The following is an 18,614-nucleotide window of genomic DNA, read 5'->3' on the forward strand; positions in this document are numbered from 1 at the left end:
GCACGTGGCAGACAGCATGTACTCAACATTAGGTGATGAAATCCCAAATGCGCCCTGGCTGGTTTGGCTCAGCGTTTGGATCATCGGCCTGCAGACCAGAGAGTCCCGGGTTCGGTTCCTGCTAGGGGCACGTACCAAAAAAAAAGAAAAAGAAAGAAAGAAATGCCAAATGCCTTTTTCCTGAGGTGACCTGTCCCACTCCTGTCACTTAGGAGGCTGCGTTCCTGGGTGTATTCCAGGATGACTGTGAAGGCAAGAAGGGGAAAGACCAGGATATCTCCGTGTTTACTGTTTTTACACAGTAAAGGAGATGATCCCCAGCCTCCCTTCAAAAAGGGAGGTCATTGCTACTATCGTTGTCTTCATCCAGACTGACCGATATTGTCCACTGAGAAGTGTTTAAAAAGCAGTTGGGCCTTCTTTTCCTGAGACACAGTTAAACCTAATAGCTGGAACCAGTTCGGGAGCTATGTATCCAGCTCTTACCACAGTAAGTGCAGGTCCCAGGAATTCTCTGTGGGTTTACAGGCCACCCACCCCTCAGTGTCTCATGAAGGAGGCCCATGTAGCAAGGTTGAGCCCTGAATAAGTCAGCATTGCTCTCGATGAGACAGCCACGTTTCAGAAAGTTCCAGGCAGCCAGACATTTGCTTGGATCACGGGCGATAGCAGCCAGGGCTCAGCTTCGTGCGTCTGCTCTGAGCACCGCCTTTCTGCCGGCTCAGGGCTGCTTGCTTTCCAGGCCAGGGCCATTTCGAAAAGGCAGCCTCCCCGGCTTGTTAAATGAGCACAGCGACTGCTGGGAAAAAGCCCTGTCCCCAGCAGAAAGACTGTTCTGGGGAAGGAGACCAGATCTCTCAGCCCCTGAGGGACTTCTGCCCTTTACTCCTGGTGGAATTAGCAGGAGTTATCTATAAATCCCTGAGGCATCCATCCGCAGACACAGCAAGGCTGCCTTTTTCAAGTTCACTGACCTTTTGTTAACTTAACTCCTTGTTAGGAAATATCTAATCAGCTGTGTGCTAACGTGTCAAGGGCCCAGGGTCACAGGAGCAGGCTGGCTGTGGGCTGGGTTTCCAGCTGTGTGCTGCCTGGGATCTGAGCTGGTTTGTTTCCCTCTTTCAGCTATCTTCCAGATCATTCAGAGCATACGGATGGGCATGTGAGAAGGCCCGATCTGACGCCGCGCCTCCCGCTGGAGGGTGGAGGACCACTTAAGCTCTTAGCCGGGTATCTGTGGGAAGCAAACAGGCCACACAGAATCGAAAAAAAGTCTCCCACAATGTTGCCTGCTTGCTTCGTCGCGGATGTCAGACCAAACTGCCTGCTCACGGGACATCTTGGGACATCCGCGTTCTGGAGCGGAAAAGACACTTTGCTTTTCTGTCGGCAGGATCGGTAGCTCCTGGTGTGTGCAGCCTGCTCTCCATCCGGGTTTTCCTGTGGTTGCAGGAATGGATGCATGTGGCCGGCTGAATGGTCGCCGGCTCACTTGCAATTGCAGTGGAGACGCTCTCTCCTCTGCTGAGAACTGGTTTTACAAATAAATGTCTTTGCTCAACCTTACGTCCTGTGTGGGTTACAGTGAGGACGCTGAAGTCAAGACCATGTCCGAGTAGCTCCGGGAGGGCGAGGGCCAGGAGGTGGGGACTTGATTGTGCGACTGGGAAAGGGTCAGGGAGTCTGGGCCCGAACCAGAGCTGGATTTACCCAGCAGGCTGCTGGGCGAGCCGCAAGGTCTCGGCCTGGTGGCTCTGACGACCTGGGGTTTTCCACGCATTTGACAATCCTTTCTCCCTCTGTGTGTGTGTGTCTTTTGGGGGGTTTTGTTGTTGTTCTTTTTTGCAGTCCAGAAAGGCACCGACGACGTGTGTTCAGGTCCCAGCGAGCAGCCCTCCCTGTGGTCCGCCCCAGGGTCCGAGGCCTCGGTGAACGCTGTGCGACCTGGCGAGCCCGCTGCAAAGCGGGGCAGGGATGCAGATCGGGGCGGGGATGCAGAGCGGGGATGCAGAGCGGGGATGCAGAGCGGGGCAGGGATGCAGAGCGGGGATGCAGAGTGGGGCGGGGATGCAGAGCGGGGATGCAGAGCGGGGCGGGGATGCAGAGCAGGGATGCAGAGCGGGGATGCAGAGCGGGGCAGGGATGCAGAGCGGGGATGCAGAGCGGGGCGGGGATGCAGAGCGGGGCGGGGATGCAGAGCAGGGATGCAGAGCGGGGATGCAGATCGGGGATGCAGAGCGGGGATGCAGAGCCGGGATGCAGAGCGGGGATGCAGAGCGGGGCGGGGATGCAGAGCGGGGATGCAGAGCGGGGCAGGGATGCAGAGCGGGGATGCAGAGCGGGGCGGGGATGCAGAGCGGGGCAGGGATGCAGAGCAGGGATGCAGAGCGGGGCAGGGATGCAGATCGGGGATGCAGATCGGGGATGCAGAGCCGGGATGCAGAGCGGGGATGCAGAGCGGGGCGGGGATGCAGAGCGGGGCGGGAGCGCGCACGCTGGGTGGTAGCGGGGAGCAGGGCTGGGAGGCCGGGCTGGTGGGCACCGCCTCTCCCTGGCCCGCCTTCCCCACAGCGTCCCAGGTGTGGTCCGCCTGCTTCGGCAGCTCGGCCTGTTGGGAGTGGGGGAGACGCATCTCAAACCCCAGATTCCTGGGTGCCGCTTCAAGCCTGCTGGGCCCACATCGCCGGGCTAAGGGTAAGTGTCGGCACAGCCTGGGTGGGGCTTCCGCACTCTGACTTCTGAGGGCCACGGTCTTGGGAAAGCTCAGCGGAAGACAGAATGAGGTTCTGCCCGGTCCGCAAGCAGTGAAGGCGACCAGCGCCTGCTCTTACGCCAAGTCTTTCCTGGTGGGGACGGGGCAGGATTTGGCCTGCCTTCTCCGTGAGACTAAGGAAGTGAGGGACAGCTGCAGAGATCTCTGACCGGATTGAAGACGTGTACCGTGCCAATTTAAATAGGCCTTGGTTGGCCCTGGCCGGTTTGGCTCAGCGGTTAGAGCGTTGACCTGCAGTCCGGAGAGACGCGAGTTCGGTTCCCGCTAAGGGCAGGTGCGTCGGTTGCAGTTTGTCCCCGGCCCTGGTTGGTCGTGCGGGTGGCAACCACTCGATGTGTCCCTTCACGTCGATGTTTCTCTCTCTCTCTCCCTCCCACTCTATCTGTACAAAAAATTGGAAAAATGTCCTCGGGTGAGGATAAAAAATAAATAAATTAAAAAAAAAATAGGCCTTGGTTGGGTTTTTTAATTCCATCCTTGCATTCTTGGCAATTTTTAAAAATCCCATGACACTGAGAGCTTTAAAAATGGAAGTGATAGAAGTGGCCAGGACCTCTCTCAACAACTTAGGGACTTTGTTGTAAGGGGACCACTTCAAAATAGAAGCCAAGCCTTTTTGTCTACTCGAATCTTTCACCCCAGACTTTTGAGTGAGATTCTTTAAGGCTTTCTTTTCTCCCATCTTCTGATTTCCCTCCTGCAGTTTTCTTTCTCACTGAGAAGAGAGGGTAGCAGGGCTGGTCCAAAATTAGCAGCCCAGGACACTACCACCACTGCGGCCCCCACTGCTCCTACTCCCCAAGCCCCTCTCAAGGCAGCAAAAAACATTTCCCACCCCTTGTGAGCTACACACATACATGCTCAACGAGCGGGGCCCCTCATCGTGTTGTCTCTGGCTGGCTGTGCTCTTCTAGGGCACCGAGTAAGACCCGTGTCCTGTGACTGATCGGGCCTCCGGGCTGCCTGCCAAGGAGCCGGGAAAAGAAAGGCCCCTCGACACAGGTTTACCGGGTCCGTGGGCTCTGAGTCCCATGTCGCCTACTTGCTCTGAGTCCGGCCTTCCTCTTCCTCCCCTACTGGCACTGTAAGGACACCTACCACACCCTCAGGAAAGGCCGCTGCTGGGCCTGAGCTTTGTGGTTCATCCTTTATCGAATAGAGTCTTCCCCCCGCCCCGAATTTGGTTTTTCCCAAGTAGTAATCGTAAGTGGGGTGATTATCACCATTTCAAGGAAAGGGAAACAAATTTGGCAGATTGGGCTCCAGATAACTTCGGCTATCCCCAGATGACAGATGTACTGGGCTGAGTCACCTGCCATCCTAAGGCGGCCCGTGATTGATTTACCTCCCCAGGCTATGTGATCATCCACGAACTGGTTTTCTATTAGTTTCCAGGTGGCCTCCCTGAAATACTGGTATGTGACAGTCTGCCCTCCCTGGCAACTTCTTCTATCAGTCTTCGGCAAGCAGAGACAGGAGCTGCCCGAAGGAAATTAGGGTCATGGTTGATTGATGTTGTACCTCGGAGACATACGAACATCTTTCAGCATGACACATAGTAAAAAATACACAGCAACCCCCTGCACGACACACCCACCAAAACAAGCTATACCGACAACACTTGTCCTTGACACATGTCATGCACTTTGCTTTTTTTTTCTAGTCTACTTTGTTTAATGCTGGTTGCACCCCCCTCAAATGATTTAATAATCCATGAATAGGTTCTAATCCATAGTTTGAAAAATGCTGCTCTTCAGGGGAAAACCAGGCCCTTAGTGAGAGACAGAGAAGCAGGGCTCGTAAGGTAAGCAAGTTTGAATCCCACTTGGAATCTTGATGAGAACCAGAAGCCACATCTCAGCCATAGCTGAGCAGCACTCCACGGACACAGCAGCTTCTTCGGCGATTTAAAGGATCCTGACAGATCCCGCACAGACAGCACTAGCACCACCTTAGATCACTGAAACAGCGTGAAATAAACACCAGATTCCCTTGTCAGCATTGATGTGCTGTGTGTCACAGTCACGTGGGGTGGGGCAGGAATCCACTGAAAATCAAACTCTCTCTGAAAGATGGGCATATGCATTGTATTGAGCCAGATGATTCTGATGCTGCCCATCCACCAATTAGCACTTGTGAACCAATTCATCAGCAGACTTATTTTAATTAAATCAACCCGGGGAACCAGAGGTAAACCCCCAAACCTAACACTGCATCAACTCTGATCCACAAGAATTCCTCCCTCTGAAACTGTAAGCATTTGGAATGCTCCCTGGAGCTCAGCGACAATGAAACACTGTCTTGTTTTGCTCCAGGTCTTGTATGTATTTGTTGTCCCAGTAGACCACAAACCAGGGCACAGAGTGCTTAATACTTGACTCTAGAGCTCCGCAGGAGGGAAGAAGTGTGCGAGGTGGGAGGGCAAAGGCTTCTTTCCAGGTCCCTGCCCTCCCAGGCACACGTACAGGTCAAATTCTGTTTCTGGGAAGACCAGCACACGAATGAGTGTGCTCGCTGCACACAGACATGTAGGCTGCACTTTGCACATTTCTCATCCTCGCCAGATACAAGAATACTTGAATGTACTGTTCCTGCAGTTAGTTACTCCACACTTGGTCCCCAGAGCTTGGGAGGCAAGACGTCATCTGGGTGCTGTCCTTCCCCGTGCACAAGTCATCATCAGGCTTCAGCTGCACGCTGCAATAGCTCTCAGCCACAGGACCCTCTCTTGGAAAAATGTCAAGGTCTGTGGCTTTCATTGCCAGCCCTGGGTCTGACTTGCTCCCAGGAGTCAGCAAACATTTTCCGTAGAGAATCAAATAGTAAATACTTTAGGCTTTGTGGGCCAGATGATAACCACATTGTTGTAGCTTGGAAGCAAACATACATAATAAAGAAATGAATGTGTTCTGTTCCAATAAAACTTTATTTAAAAAAAACAAGGGCTTCTTGCCCCAGCCGGTTTGACTCAGCAGTTGGAGCGTCGGCCTGTGGACCAGAGAGTCCTGGGTTTGGTTCCCACCAGGGGCACGTACCAAAAAAAAAAAAAAACACAAGTGCTCCTTGCAGAACCATGGTTTGCCAACCCCTGCCCTAAAGCAGCAGCTCTCAAACTGTTGTTCCCCTTTCTTTCAGCTTCATCACATCACCTGGGAACTTAGAACTGCAAATCCTCAGGCCTAACCCAAAGCGACTGAAGCAGAAACTCTGGGAGTGGGGCCCAGCAGCCCGCATTTGAAAAGCTGGCCAGGTGATTCAGAATTTTCAGCCCACAATTCATTTTTCAAAATTATACATTAAATGCCTACGAGGTGGCAGGCTGTTTTAAGGCGCAAGTCCTTGCCTTCATGGAATTTACACTCCAGGGGGGGTCCATCATAACACATAAATATATCAATAAGTACTACTAAGAAAAAGAAAGCAAAAAATTTAATGGTCACTGGGAGGGTGGATGGGATTTTAAACAGCGTGATCAGAGTAAAGCCAAGAAAGACCCCTGTATTCTTGTGACCTAAGAGAGAACATGTAAGCCTTTTTACAGACGCCTCTTCACAGATGGGCTGCAGTAGTTCTCACGCCACAGAAGGCAGGATACTGCGATGCTGCTGTAAGAACATAACGCGCCGTCGCTTAGCACAGTGCACGTCTACTCCTCACACAAGCCAGAGGCAGGCCAGCCAGGGCTGCAGGTCATGCTGCCATCACAGCACAGTCACCACGGAATAGAGCGGAGGGGCAGCAGGGCCGGCAGCACTCACTGCCTCGGCCCAGAAGTGACACTTCACTTTCACCCGCTGCTGCATTGGCCACAACGGGTTGCACGGTCCCACTTAGCTGCAAGGGAAACGGAAGTGTCGGTGCACGTGGGTACTCGGCGCACTGTTTCTGCCACAGTACTGACTGCTGTGTGACTGACATTCAGTGTCTAGTTGTGGTCAGTTTTCCAGCCGTCACCTTTCTCTGGCTCTTCGTCTCACGCACTCCTCAGGCCTTGGGCCGTCTGCACAGCTCTCAGCGGGGCACAGAGGGAGTCTGCTGTGGGCCGTGGGCAGCCGACCGTGTGGTTTATCATGCAAGCCAAGATACTTCTAAGCATGACAGTAGGTACTATTAATAATTATATCAGGACACCAAGCTCTAACGGTGACTGTCCTGGGAGAGTCGGGACATACGGCCACCCGAGCCCTGGATCCGTGCACATGCCCTCATCTCAAGAAGCACTGGATTAAGTTGGAAAGTTTTCCATTTCCACAAACTCTTCACGGCAGAAAGCAGGCTCTCCTAAAAAGAAATTTAGAGTTTAAATAATAAAAGTAGTACAGGTCATTGTTCTGCCTTTGGCAGAACTGTGAGGCAATCTTTTTGAGATGAATACAAAGATATCAAGTGCCCGGGTATGACTGGTGAGGTGGGTGGGGGCCTGAAAGACAAAGCAAAGATTAACGGGGGGAGGGGCGGGGGGTGAAGAGCAGAGAAGTCAAGCTCTTTATTAGAGAGTTTATTTGAATGCCTTTTGTCAGAACAGAGGCATAGGCTATGTTGCTGACATCTTGAAAGCCCCCAATACACAAATCTATAACAGAGACTTCTATGTTCTCTCACTTTGACAGATACACACTTTAAATATTACATTAGGGACACAGTGAGAGCTGAGTACAGCTGCGTAAAGATCTGGAACAGAGCCCAAGTGAATATTTTCAAACTGGCCATGAGATTTGTATTCGTTTCTTGGTGGGAGCGGGATGGATGTGGGGTATGGGTGAAAGGAGATCAGTAGTTACTGCTAAGAAGAAGAGACCAGAAAGAAATAAGCATAGAGCCATCACCAAAAATGCTGCAAAGCATTCTTAAGCATTTTACAATAGCACACGTTTGTTTTCTCAGTCTCCCCACAAGGGAGACTACACTCACAGAGGTTTACTGTGTGCTGGACACTGTTGGGGTACCTATGAATATCAGCTCCTTTAATCCTCACAAAATGCCCCTCAGGTGGGAGCTATAAGGATCCCTGTCCTACTGACGAGGAAACTGATACAGAAGGTTTGACCAGCTCCCTGAAGGTCATGTTGCTGGTAGCCAGGTGAGCTGGGGTTAAACCCAGCAGACTGGCCCCGGCTGGCCTCTGCTCTTTGCCAAGGCACTGCCTTAACGAGGGCCTGACCCTACGGACCGAAAGAGCTGGCTTTGTCTTTATTTTCACTGTTATACATCCAAGAGAAAGCACAGCGCCTGGAGCACAAAAATATTCGTGAAACGAATGCATGAATGAGTCAACAAGTAATAGCCTCTTCGTGAGTACATAGTTTCGGCGAGACTGGAGTTTTGGAAGGCAAAATAGAACTGTAGACATAGCCCAAGATCGGAAGCCGGGCCACTGGGCTCTTGCCCTGACTTCTGCTCATCACTTTTTCTGTGGACCTTGATTTCCACACCTGGATATTTGAAGATATCCCATCCCCCCACATCACAGGGCTATTGTGGGAAGCAAATGATATGATGTATGTGGCATTGCTTTGAAAAAACTGTAAAATGCTACACAAATCATCAGTATAATTACATATCTGTAACAATTATATATGTAATCATTGTTGGCAATCATATAATAATATAGTAATTGCTACCCGGGACAGGTGGGGACTGCACCCAAAAAACTGTTTCACATTCAGAATCCTACCTCTACCAGGGCCGTCTCTTAGAACATCGCGCTCTCATCAGCAAGAATGCCCAGACTGGGAGGTGAGGCTGGGCTAACACCACCCATCCCGGCTAGTGATGCTGTTGTCTGTGCTTTTATTATTTATAGTAACTCCCGGGGGTGGGGGGGGGGTGGAGTTCAGGCAAGATTCAAAATTAATCTGAGCTGTGGAAGACCACTGCTATCTGCTAAAAGGCTGACTGACTGCTGGTTTCATTCTGATTGTGTTATCTTCAAACGTCACTCCTGAGGGAATGGAGCAGGACAGGCAGGCCATTGGGCAGCACTGAAGATTCAAAGCACATGGAAAAGGGGCGGGGGTAGGGAGAAGGGAGAGAGGGAGGGAGGGAGGGAAAAGAACAAAAGAGAAGAAAACGGAGGGAGGGGGATTTCTGATATTCTAGCCTTCGCTTCATCGTCCGCATGAAATCAGCAGATAGGTTTTGCCTGGGCCAGGTCACGGGGCCTGCAGTTAGACCTCCCGCACTCCCTCTCCTGCTCAGAACCACATCTCACAGGGAAATGTGTTCCAGAAGGGATGGTAGAAACGTGTCCAGTCCCAAGACTTGTATTACTTTTATATGAGAAAAGGGCTTACTTTCCCCATTTTTCATCCGATTTATTTCAGTCTGAAGCGTCTTCGGATGCTTATCCAGACTGGATGGGCCGGAGGTGGCGGGGAGTGAGAGGAGGATACAGGTACATTCCCGGTGACAAGGTGTCGCTCGGTTGTCAGTAAGGAGGACGCACAGGAAAGGGCCCTCAGTTCTGTGGGCCAGGCATGTCTTCGCTCGGAGCAGAGGACAGGCCCCCACTGGGCCCTTCCCGGCGCGGGCTCTGCAGGCCCCCCTTCCGCGCGGGTGCTGGACGCACAGACCGGTTTCCTCCTGAGGATCCCGGTGGCGGTCAGGACACAGGACTTTCAGCACGACAGTGTCATAAAGGTATCTGGGTATTAGACATCCATCCACCAAACTGGCCTCTGCTCTGTCTTCCGAAGGTTTTGGGGGAAAATACAAGGTAGAGGAAAGGTCGACGACGTTGTTCCAGGCGCTGCATGTAGGAAAACGTGCGCTTTTTGACACAGTGGGGACATTTCATTTGTGCTCTGCCTATACGGGACTGGGAGGTCTTGGCTGGGTGTTTCATTCTATGTTACAACAAATGCTGAAAACAGGCGAAGGATGGCAAAGGGACAGAAGGCTCCCCCATGAATTAGGCCCATTCACTCCGAAGTCACCAAACCTGTATTTCAAGGGCCATTTCTCCAGCTCTGCCTCCCGATTGGCCTGCAGCCCTGTAAGGGGCGGGGCTTGGCCCCCATCCCTTTCACTCTCAGTGAAACCCTGAGATGTTTCTCCCCGTATTTTCTAACATCAAGGCTGCTACCTGCCATCACCGTTTATTTGTGTTGAAAAAGGTTCCTGCTGCTTTCCAACCGGGCGGACTCCCCGGGGGCTGAGGGGGGAAAGCCGTGACGTAATAACTCAGCCTGGGATCTGCCGGGCGGCTGTCGGGCGGCAGGAACCTGCGCAGGGCCTCCGGGAGCAGCCGCGCCGAGCAGGAGCAGGGAGGCCAGCGCGGGCCTCCGAGACCAGCCCGTACACAGCCCGTCTGCGCAGAGGGCTGAGCTTTCCCCGGGAAGCCTCTCCTGAGCACATATCCTCCCGAGGCGGGGTCGCATGTTTCTTTCTGCCTCTGCGTCTCTGTCGGTGTGTCTGTCTCTCTCTCCCCAACTAAGGATTAGCAGTTGCTGCCTGTATCTACAAGACTGCTGCTTCTCTGCACGTGGATAGCATTTCTCTCCGAGCCTCGCTCGCTAGCTGTGCTGTCCCTTGGCCCAGCGTCCCTCCCCCAGTCCCTCGCTGGGCTGCACACTGCCTTCCTCCCCAGGCTTGGCTGGCTATTGAATTCTCTCTGCAGAGAAGCCTGGCTCATTTCCCTCTTCAGTGAGCACTTTCTGAGACCTCAGTCTGAGAGAGTACCGGGCAAATGCTAACAGTCCTTTGGACTGGCTATTTGCTTTTTTCTTGGTGCAGAGGTAGAGGCTAGTGCAGCCATCATTGGCACGAAGCATGAGGGCATGAGGACAGTTCAGAGGACGGCAGTGTACCCGAGCCTGCCAGCCTGCTGGGGAAGGAACCCTCCTGCAGGCCTCCTGTCAGTCTCATCTGCAAACAAGACAGTTTTTTTTTTAAATGTGAACCAAAAATGTCTCCCTGTGCTGGCCTGCATGGTAAATCCGCATGGACATCGTGGAGGGGCATTCACCTTGTCCCTTCAGAGCCAATGCAAAGGGGGAGAATCCTTCAAGTCGCAGGGGGATGGAGCTCCCGCTGGTCTTCCAGGGGAGGGGCCCTGGGGAGTCCTTCCCAGTGTGCAGGGACCCAGGACCCATCCCCATGTAGGCCGCCCTCAGCTGTGTGAGATTCACCCTTAATCCTCTGCATCTGGGAAGCATTTCTCCTCCTCCACAGATGGGATGAGCCCCAAATGATTTAGGGGGGAGGCAGGGCATGGAGGGCTAAGTGGGAGACCAGTCGCCACCAGGGACCCCATCATCCTGGTCCCAGGGCTCTATAGCTGTTGCCAGGCAGATTTTCTGTGTGCTGTGCTGAGGTACTTCTGGGAATCCAGAAAATTATTTTCCTTTACACAGTAAAGGCTTGTTATTTAAATTTTAAAATACAACAGGGAGGAAGGTGGGCATAGTCATCCTTATGGGAGAGTGAGCAGACAAGGGGGCTCTGCCCACAGTCTACCCTCTTGTCAAATTGCTGGGGTTTCAAGAACTCCTTGAAGTCACTCCTTTTAGTGACTCCAGCCTCCTGCCTCCCCTACCCCTCTACTTCTACCTCTCTCTGAATCCACTCTGCCTTCCTGCCTCCACAATAAAATCACCCACGCGACCTTTGCTGGGTGCCAGGTACACACACTCCAGGTGCTTTTCAGATCATTGCTCTCCAAACCTCTGAGGAAGCTTGTTTCTCTGCATCACATTCTTCTCCCCTCTGCCGCCTCTGCTCTATCACACACGCTCTCTCTCTCACACACACACACTCTCTCACACACACACTCTCTCACACACACACTCTCTCACACACACACTCTCTCACACACACACACACTCTCACACACATGCACTCTCACACACACACACACATACAGTCTCACACATACACTCTCTCACACACACACTCACACACACATACACTCTCTCACACTCTCTCACACACACTCTCACACACACATACACTCTCTCACACACACACACACATACACTCTCTCACACACATATACTCTCTCACACACTCACATTCCATACCACAGGCCTCTCTCTGTCACAAACACACACACACCACACCTCGGGCCTCTCTCTCATATATATACACATACACTCACACACACACACACACACACACACACACACACATTCACGCATACATAATCCATACTGGACGTCTCTCACACAGATTCATACACACACTTCCACTCCACACCTGAGTTTCTCATCCACACACATCCACACACCGTGGGCCTCTCCCTCTCTCTCTCTCTCTCTCACACAGTCCAGTGCAGGTCGATAGGAAGCCAACCACCTCAGGGAGAAACAGCCTCAGACCAGCCTGAGGCCTTGGAGGGTTTGTCAGCTGAACCCCTCGCCGAGCCTCGGGTCGTGAGCAGCGGAGAGGGCTGCGGGGCCTGGACCAGAGCTGAGCGCCGCCTGCTTAAACTGGAAGGGAAGCGGCTCACGCACACGGGGCCTCCCTGCTGGCTCCAGGGCTGCCCAAACCTGCGGCCGCTCCGCTGAGGGTGCTGCCCTCTCCCCTGCCCTTACCCACGCTGACCCTCCAGGTCAGGGGCAGAGACAGACGGGGGCCCTGGAGAAAACAACAGAAGAAGAAGTCCTGTCCTGGCAAAGGCGGTGGTGGCAGAGTGCTTTATGGAGAACGGGGGAGCCTGGGTACGGAGCCCGGCAGGACTACTGCCCGCATCTGGATGCCCGGCAGGTCACCCCCTCGGTGGCTTTCCAATTCTCCCACAGAAGATGGATTTTACCAGTTTTTATTTTAGAGGCAGTGCTCTCCTTTTAGTGCCCAGTATGTAAAAACACATCTAAGCGGGTGCAGGCAGGGCTCAGTCCAACCCCCTCGCCCTCCTCTCAGCAACAGCCCTGGCAGGTTTGTTCATTAATAAACCCTCCTGGAGGGCAGACTGTGTGCCTTCTACAGCCTTAGAGTGTGGGAATGTGGAACACAGGCTCCCAGCCCCCCAGGAACATGCCGTCCAGAGCGGGGGACATGCGGAGACGGCAGCCCTCCTCAACAGGTAGCCACAGGCAGGCAGCGCTGCTCACGGGAAAGTGATCTGAGACTGTTGATCCACTCCTTGGCATATACCCCCCAACACTGAAGCAGGGACTGAAAGAGAGATTTGCACACGCCTGTTCAAGGCAGCATATTCACAACAGCCAAGGGACAGAAGCAACCCAGGGACCATCAACAAATGAATGAATGAACAAAATGTGGTGTGTGTGTGTGTGTGTGTGTGTGTGTGTGTGTGTGTATAAAATGGAATATTATTCAACCTTAAAAAGGAAGGTAATTCTTATGCATGCTGCAACATGGATGAAACTTGAGGACATATGCTAAGTGAAATAAGCCAATCACAAAAGGATAAATGTTGTATGATTCCACTTACATGAGATACGTACAATGGTCAAATTCCTAGAGACAGGAGGCAGAACGGGGGTGGCCAGGGTCTGGGAAGGGGAGACAGGGAGTTGTTGATAGGCACAGCGTTTCCGTTCTGCAGAGTGAAATGAGTTCTGTGGGTGGATGGTGGGGCAGCACAGTAATCTGATTTTACTTAGTGCCACTAACATGGTTAAGATGGTGAATTTTATTTGATATATATTTTGCCAAAATTTAAAATGATTTTAAAAATTTATGAGTCTGTGTGTCAAAAAGGTGGCCAAGGATTGGCATGGGCTGGGGTGGAGAAATGCCCAGGAGGCTGCTGGGCCCGCAGTGGTTCACGGCCCGGGCCTGCCTCTGCCCTAGAGCGGAAAGAATCTCTGTAATGGTCTCAAGGCCGTGGAGTGGCTTTTCTTGTCACCAGAAGCTTTTCCTAGATGTTTCCTTCACCCAGATCCCCCGGCTCTCTCCTCAGACGTCACTCCTCTAGGAACCCTCACTGACACTACGAACTGCAGTAACGCTCCCGTGAGTGCTACACTGATGGGCCATCACCTCGTAAGCTACGGAAATGTCTGGTCACCATGCTGTATGCCTGAGACCAATATAATGTCAAGTACAATTGAAAAATAATTTTCTTAATTCAAAAAAGAAAAATAAGTAAAATAAAATAATGCTTCCTTGAGCACACGCGCACAATCACGCACGCACACACACATGCACACGCATGCACACACTGCCCCGCAATGACCTTCTGCACAGCGCTTACCACCATCTCCTATGCTGATGTCCAGATATTTGTTTATCTGTTTCTTTCCTGATTCCCCCTCCAAACATGAACTTTGCCATGACAGGGACTCTGTTTTGTTCACTGTTCTCTCCCCTGTGCTTGACAACGTCAGGCGCTGACACGAATTTTTGGAAAGAATGACTTTGGAGCCCTGTCTGGTCTCATGCCCACCTACCTGGCTTGTCTTTTTTGTCTTCGTCTCTCTCAGGAGCCTCGCAGGGAGTTGATGTCCAGTTACTTGAAGATGGGTTTTGAGGATTTGGTTCAGAATCTCAGTTAAATAATTAGTACTATTTTCTATCTTTCTAACTTGGCTTCACAGTTCAGATACCAGGAGAATGGCAGATGGTGAATGGGGGAGTTAATTTTAGAGAACATAAAACTCAGTTTTTAAAATAGAATCATATAATTTTTGAGGTGGAGAGGACCACAGATTTGGGTTGAGTTTGAAACAGTGAAACAATATCAATTACAAATGGATTCCATGGCCCTAGTGACTGTCAGCCTCTGATAACATGGGCCAGGCCAGAATTGTCCTCTTGGTCAAACTTCCTGTGTAACGAGGACACGAAAAACTAAGACATGCCCAGCTGGTGTAGCTCAGTGGTTGAGTTCGAGCCATGCACCAAAAGGTCACCGGTTCAATTCCTGGTCAGGCACATGCCCAGGTCGTGGGCCCGATCCCCAGTGGGGGGCATGCAGGAGACAGCCAATCAATGTTCTCTCTCATTGATGTTTCTATCTCTCTCTCCCTCTCCCTTCCTCTCTCTTTAAAATCAATAAAGAAAAAATAAATAAAAAGAACTAGGACATGCATTTTGCTGAGGAGGGGAAGGAACTGCTGGTGGCAGCCAGGACAGAGAAGAGAGGCCCAGGGACCCTCAGGCAGGCGCCTGAGATTAGCTTCTTCTCCAGACTGGCTCTGGAGCACTTGGGCTGGTGGCTTTTGACACTGACGTTTATGTGCCTGATGCGTAAAATTTCTCATTGTCCATCAGCATGTTACTTTATCTTCATCCTCATCTGAGAACACATTCATGGTCTTTAGACAGAGGAAGGGAGAGAGAGAGAGAAAGAAACATCGATGTGAGAGAGAAACATCAATTGGCTGCCTTTTATATGTGCCACAACTGGGGATCAAACCCGAAACCTTCTGGTGTATGGAACAACACTCCAACCACTAAGCCACCGGGCCAGAGCCGTCAGTGTGTTTTAAGGGCTCTAATCCATCCTTCTCGCAAATTAGGCTAAACTTGAAAAAGACCAACTTTGAATAAGAAGTCTATAAAACCTGAAAATCAAATGGCAATTTCATTTGATTTTTCAAGTCAATGATGCCATCTCCCACTAAATGCACCATCACTGTGACATTATTACATTCTCATTAGACTTCTACCTTTGGAACCACAGAACCTGCAGAATGAAGTGAATGCTGAGCGTCACTGGGCCGGTGCTTCTTAAGCCATGGATTTCAACCATTTTGCGGGCCATGAAATCAATTTAGTGAAGCAGAATGAGAATTTGAAGTTAAAATAGAGCAGAATGAAGTAGACAATATTGCAGTGCATTGCACATAGTACAGATAAGCATGGCTTCACAAAACTTCTCACTTAATTAGATATAAATATGCATGTGCATAGCTATGTATATGAGCTATGTTTCTTACTGTGAGTCTCAGCCCAAAAAAACGTGAAAGCTACTCCCCTGCTCTATTTCCATACAGGCTCAACACTCCTATATCCAGCCTATGTTCAACCATTCCTTAATTCCTGGATTTATTAAGGGTCCTTGGTGTGAAAGGCACTGTTTTGGATCCTGGGAAACAAGGGTGAATAGAGCACTGTGCTAGGCAGGGCCTGGCAGGCACCAGGTGGCATGCTCTAATTGGGCAATATGAGGAGAGTTTAATAAAGGAGCCATTTATCTGGTGTGGGCCGGGTATAGGGAAACCTAACGAGATAGCACAGAACTGGGCTGTGAACAGCAGAGCAAGGTGGGAAGGGGCAGGGAAGGGAGATGTTTCCAGGACCCAGTGCTACGTGGAGAGGAGCCCCTGACAGGACTGTTGCCTTCAGTCCAGGGCGGTGCCAGCTCCCAGGAGCCGTGCCAGGGAGGAGCCAGAGGGATAAGCATCTCACCTCACTTTCCTCTCTCCCTCTCATCTCCTGCCACGAGCTCCCCTGGCCAAACCCGGCCGGGGGGCCCAGTGATGCCAGCCAGTGGGGGTGAGCAGGGCGAAGAGCAGACCGAAGATGACCCCTACAAACAAAATCCTTGCTCTCCAGGAACTTAGATCTATTAGATGAAATGGCATGTAATCCATAAAACCACAGCAAGGTAACCCGTGCTGAGAGAGAGGTATTAATGAGGACTTCTGGAAGCACCTAGGAGAAGCACTTGACTTCAGGGAAGATCAGGGGAGGCTCACGAGAAAGAAGACATAGTGGTCTGTCTCCCAGCATTCTTTCCTTTGGGAACCACCTTTCTGAAGAAGGTCCTGGTGGAACCCAAACATGATGCCCCGCTTTCTCTGCTGCGGGGGCCAATCAGAGTGAGCCCCTTTCCCTGGCCACAGTCATTGGCTCGGAAAAGGCCCAAAACTCAGCCCCCAGTGATTTTCCCAAGGATCTCCTGCTAGGGGAGAAAACTGTCTGTTGCCTCTGAATTCAGGATGGCGGAAGGAAGTAAAGTCAGAACTACTGGCTGCCATCTCTCCCCTCCTCCCAATAAGTGTGATATTCAACGTGGGATTGAGGCCGGGCAGAGAATCTCCTTACTGGGCGATGTTTTCTATTCAGGCTTTCCTTAGATTGAGACGTACATTGCATTCTTGATAATACTTTCTCTCTTCGTTAGCTGAAGTTGAGTTCCTGTCCTAGCTCGCCAGGCAGAGGCGTAGTTGTGTGGAGGTGAGAAAGTGGATGGCATATTGAGGGACTACTAAGTTTGTAGCCTGGCCAGAGCATTCCTGAGTGCATTCTGGGTTTTCTGATTTCATGTATGAGATCACCCCAGATGCGGTTTCTTCCAGCGGCGGAGAGAACATCACCCACTTTTAGGAAGCAGCCCAGCGGTACTGAGGGTCTTCCTGGGAGTCGCTGCACAGGATGGCGCGCGTTACCGTCGAAACCCCTACGTCTCTTTTCATGTGGGCTCTGGGTCATTTTTTAAATGGGGTAGTGAATATTTTTCCAAATGACTATTTCAACCCATCTGAAATGCAGGCCTATACCATTAAGCTTAGCATGTCTTCCCTACATCTGAAAACAATTTAGTCCTCTGAATACAATTTAATTCAACAAGAGAGCATAATGTGAAGATTCTAGAACAGATATTGAGGAAAATGCATGAAAAGAACATGTTCTTACTGTTTTTAAGTAACTTAGAATCCAATTATACACACACACACACACACACACACACACGGGTATATATATATTCAGGGGTGGGCAAAAGTAGGTTAAATTACCAGCCATCATTACCTAAAAGATAAATCATTACTAAGGATATAAAAGAATAGCAACTGTAAGAAGAAGACAAATAATACAAATAAATAATACTATGGTTACTTAATATGGTTAATTAATAATACAAAAAACAATTCTGTGTCCTGTGTACTCACAAACATAAATCTACGTTTGCCCACGCGCACACGTGTGTGTGTGTGTGTGTGCATGTGTGTGTAAGTTCTCTACATCAGTCTCTAGCTGTGAAATGTTAGTGTGGAATGTTCATTATTTTTCAAGGTTCTGGAAATATTTACCATGAGGGTTATCATAGCATCTTCACAGCTCAGTAAGGTTGAAAGGTTTCAACATGCAAACTTCTGATTGTCTTTAGATTGTCTATCTACATTGTAGATAATTCAGATTAATTGCTGGCCATTCACCTCTGTGACCTTTGCCCTAGAATATGTCCCGTGTTGATGGTTTTGTACCATCCTCTGCTCTCTCTTTTCTGGGGTTGGTCTTTTGTTTATCTCCAAAATTTCCTGACTTCTACAGATGTGCGCTCACAGAAAGCGGGCGTCCTAATCTACCTTTGCAAGTTTTACACACACTGTTTTAAACTCACTCTTCCCCCTCCTCCCCTCCCTTTTAGTAAACTCTCACCTCAATTCTTATCATCTGAGATTAGTTTCTCCAGCGAGTCCTGCTGTAACCACTTTCCATTTTTCTAGGTCACCATTCATTTCCCCTGACCAGCCAGCCGTGCGCCACAGTGTGCCCCCCACACCACATGACCCCCCTTTCTGAAGATCTGTAGGGGAGCCTGACACAGTCCCGGGACAGGAAAGCTGTGTCCCTTTCAGCAGATCCATTCATTCTGCTCTCATTACTGAGAGCTGATCGTGTGTCCAGCACCGTGGGGAGAACGAGCCACAGGAAAGGAACTGGGTGACTGGAGGGAAGACAACCAGCAATTACAGGCGTGGGGAGCCCACAGGAAAGCAGGCAGAGGCTTCGTGGGGAGCAGAGAGCAGCTCTCTCACCCAGCCTCGGGGTGAGGGATGCCTCCTAGAGGAAGAGACAAGTGAGCTGGGCTGGGAAAGAAAGAACAAGAAAGCAGGAAAATGGTTGGCCCAAGAAAGGCCGAAGTTTGGCTTCTCTATGACATAAGGTGTGAGGGGCTGGGAGCAGAGAAGGCCGGGAGACACAT

Source organism: Molossus molossus, unplaced genomic scaffold (genome assembly GCF_014108415.1).
Source record: "Molossus molossus isolate mMolMol1 unplaced genomic scaffold, mMolMol1.p scaffold_m16_p_9, whole genome shotgun sequence".
Lineage (NCBI taxonomy): Eukaryota > Metazoa > Chordata > Mammalia > Chiroptera > Molossidae > Molossus > Molossus molossus.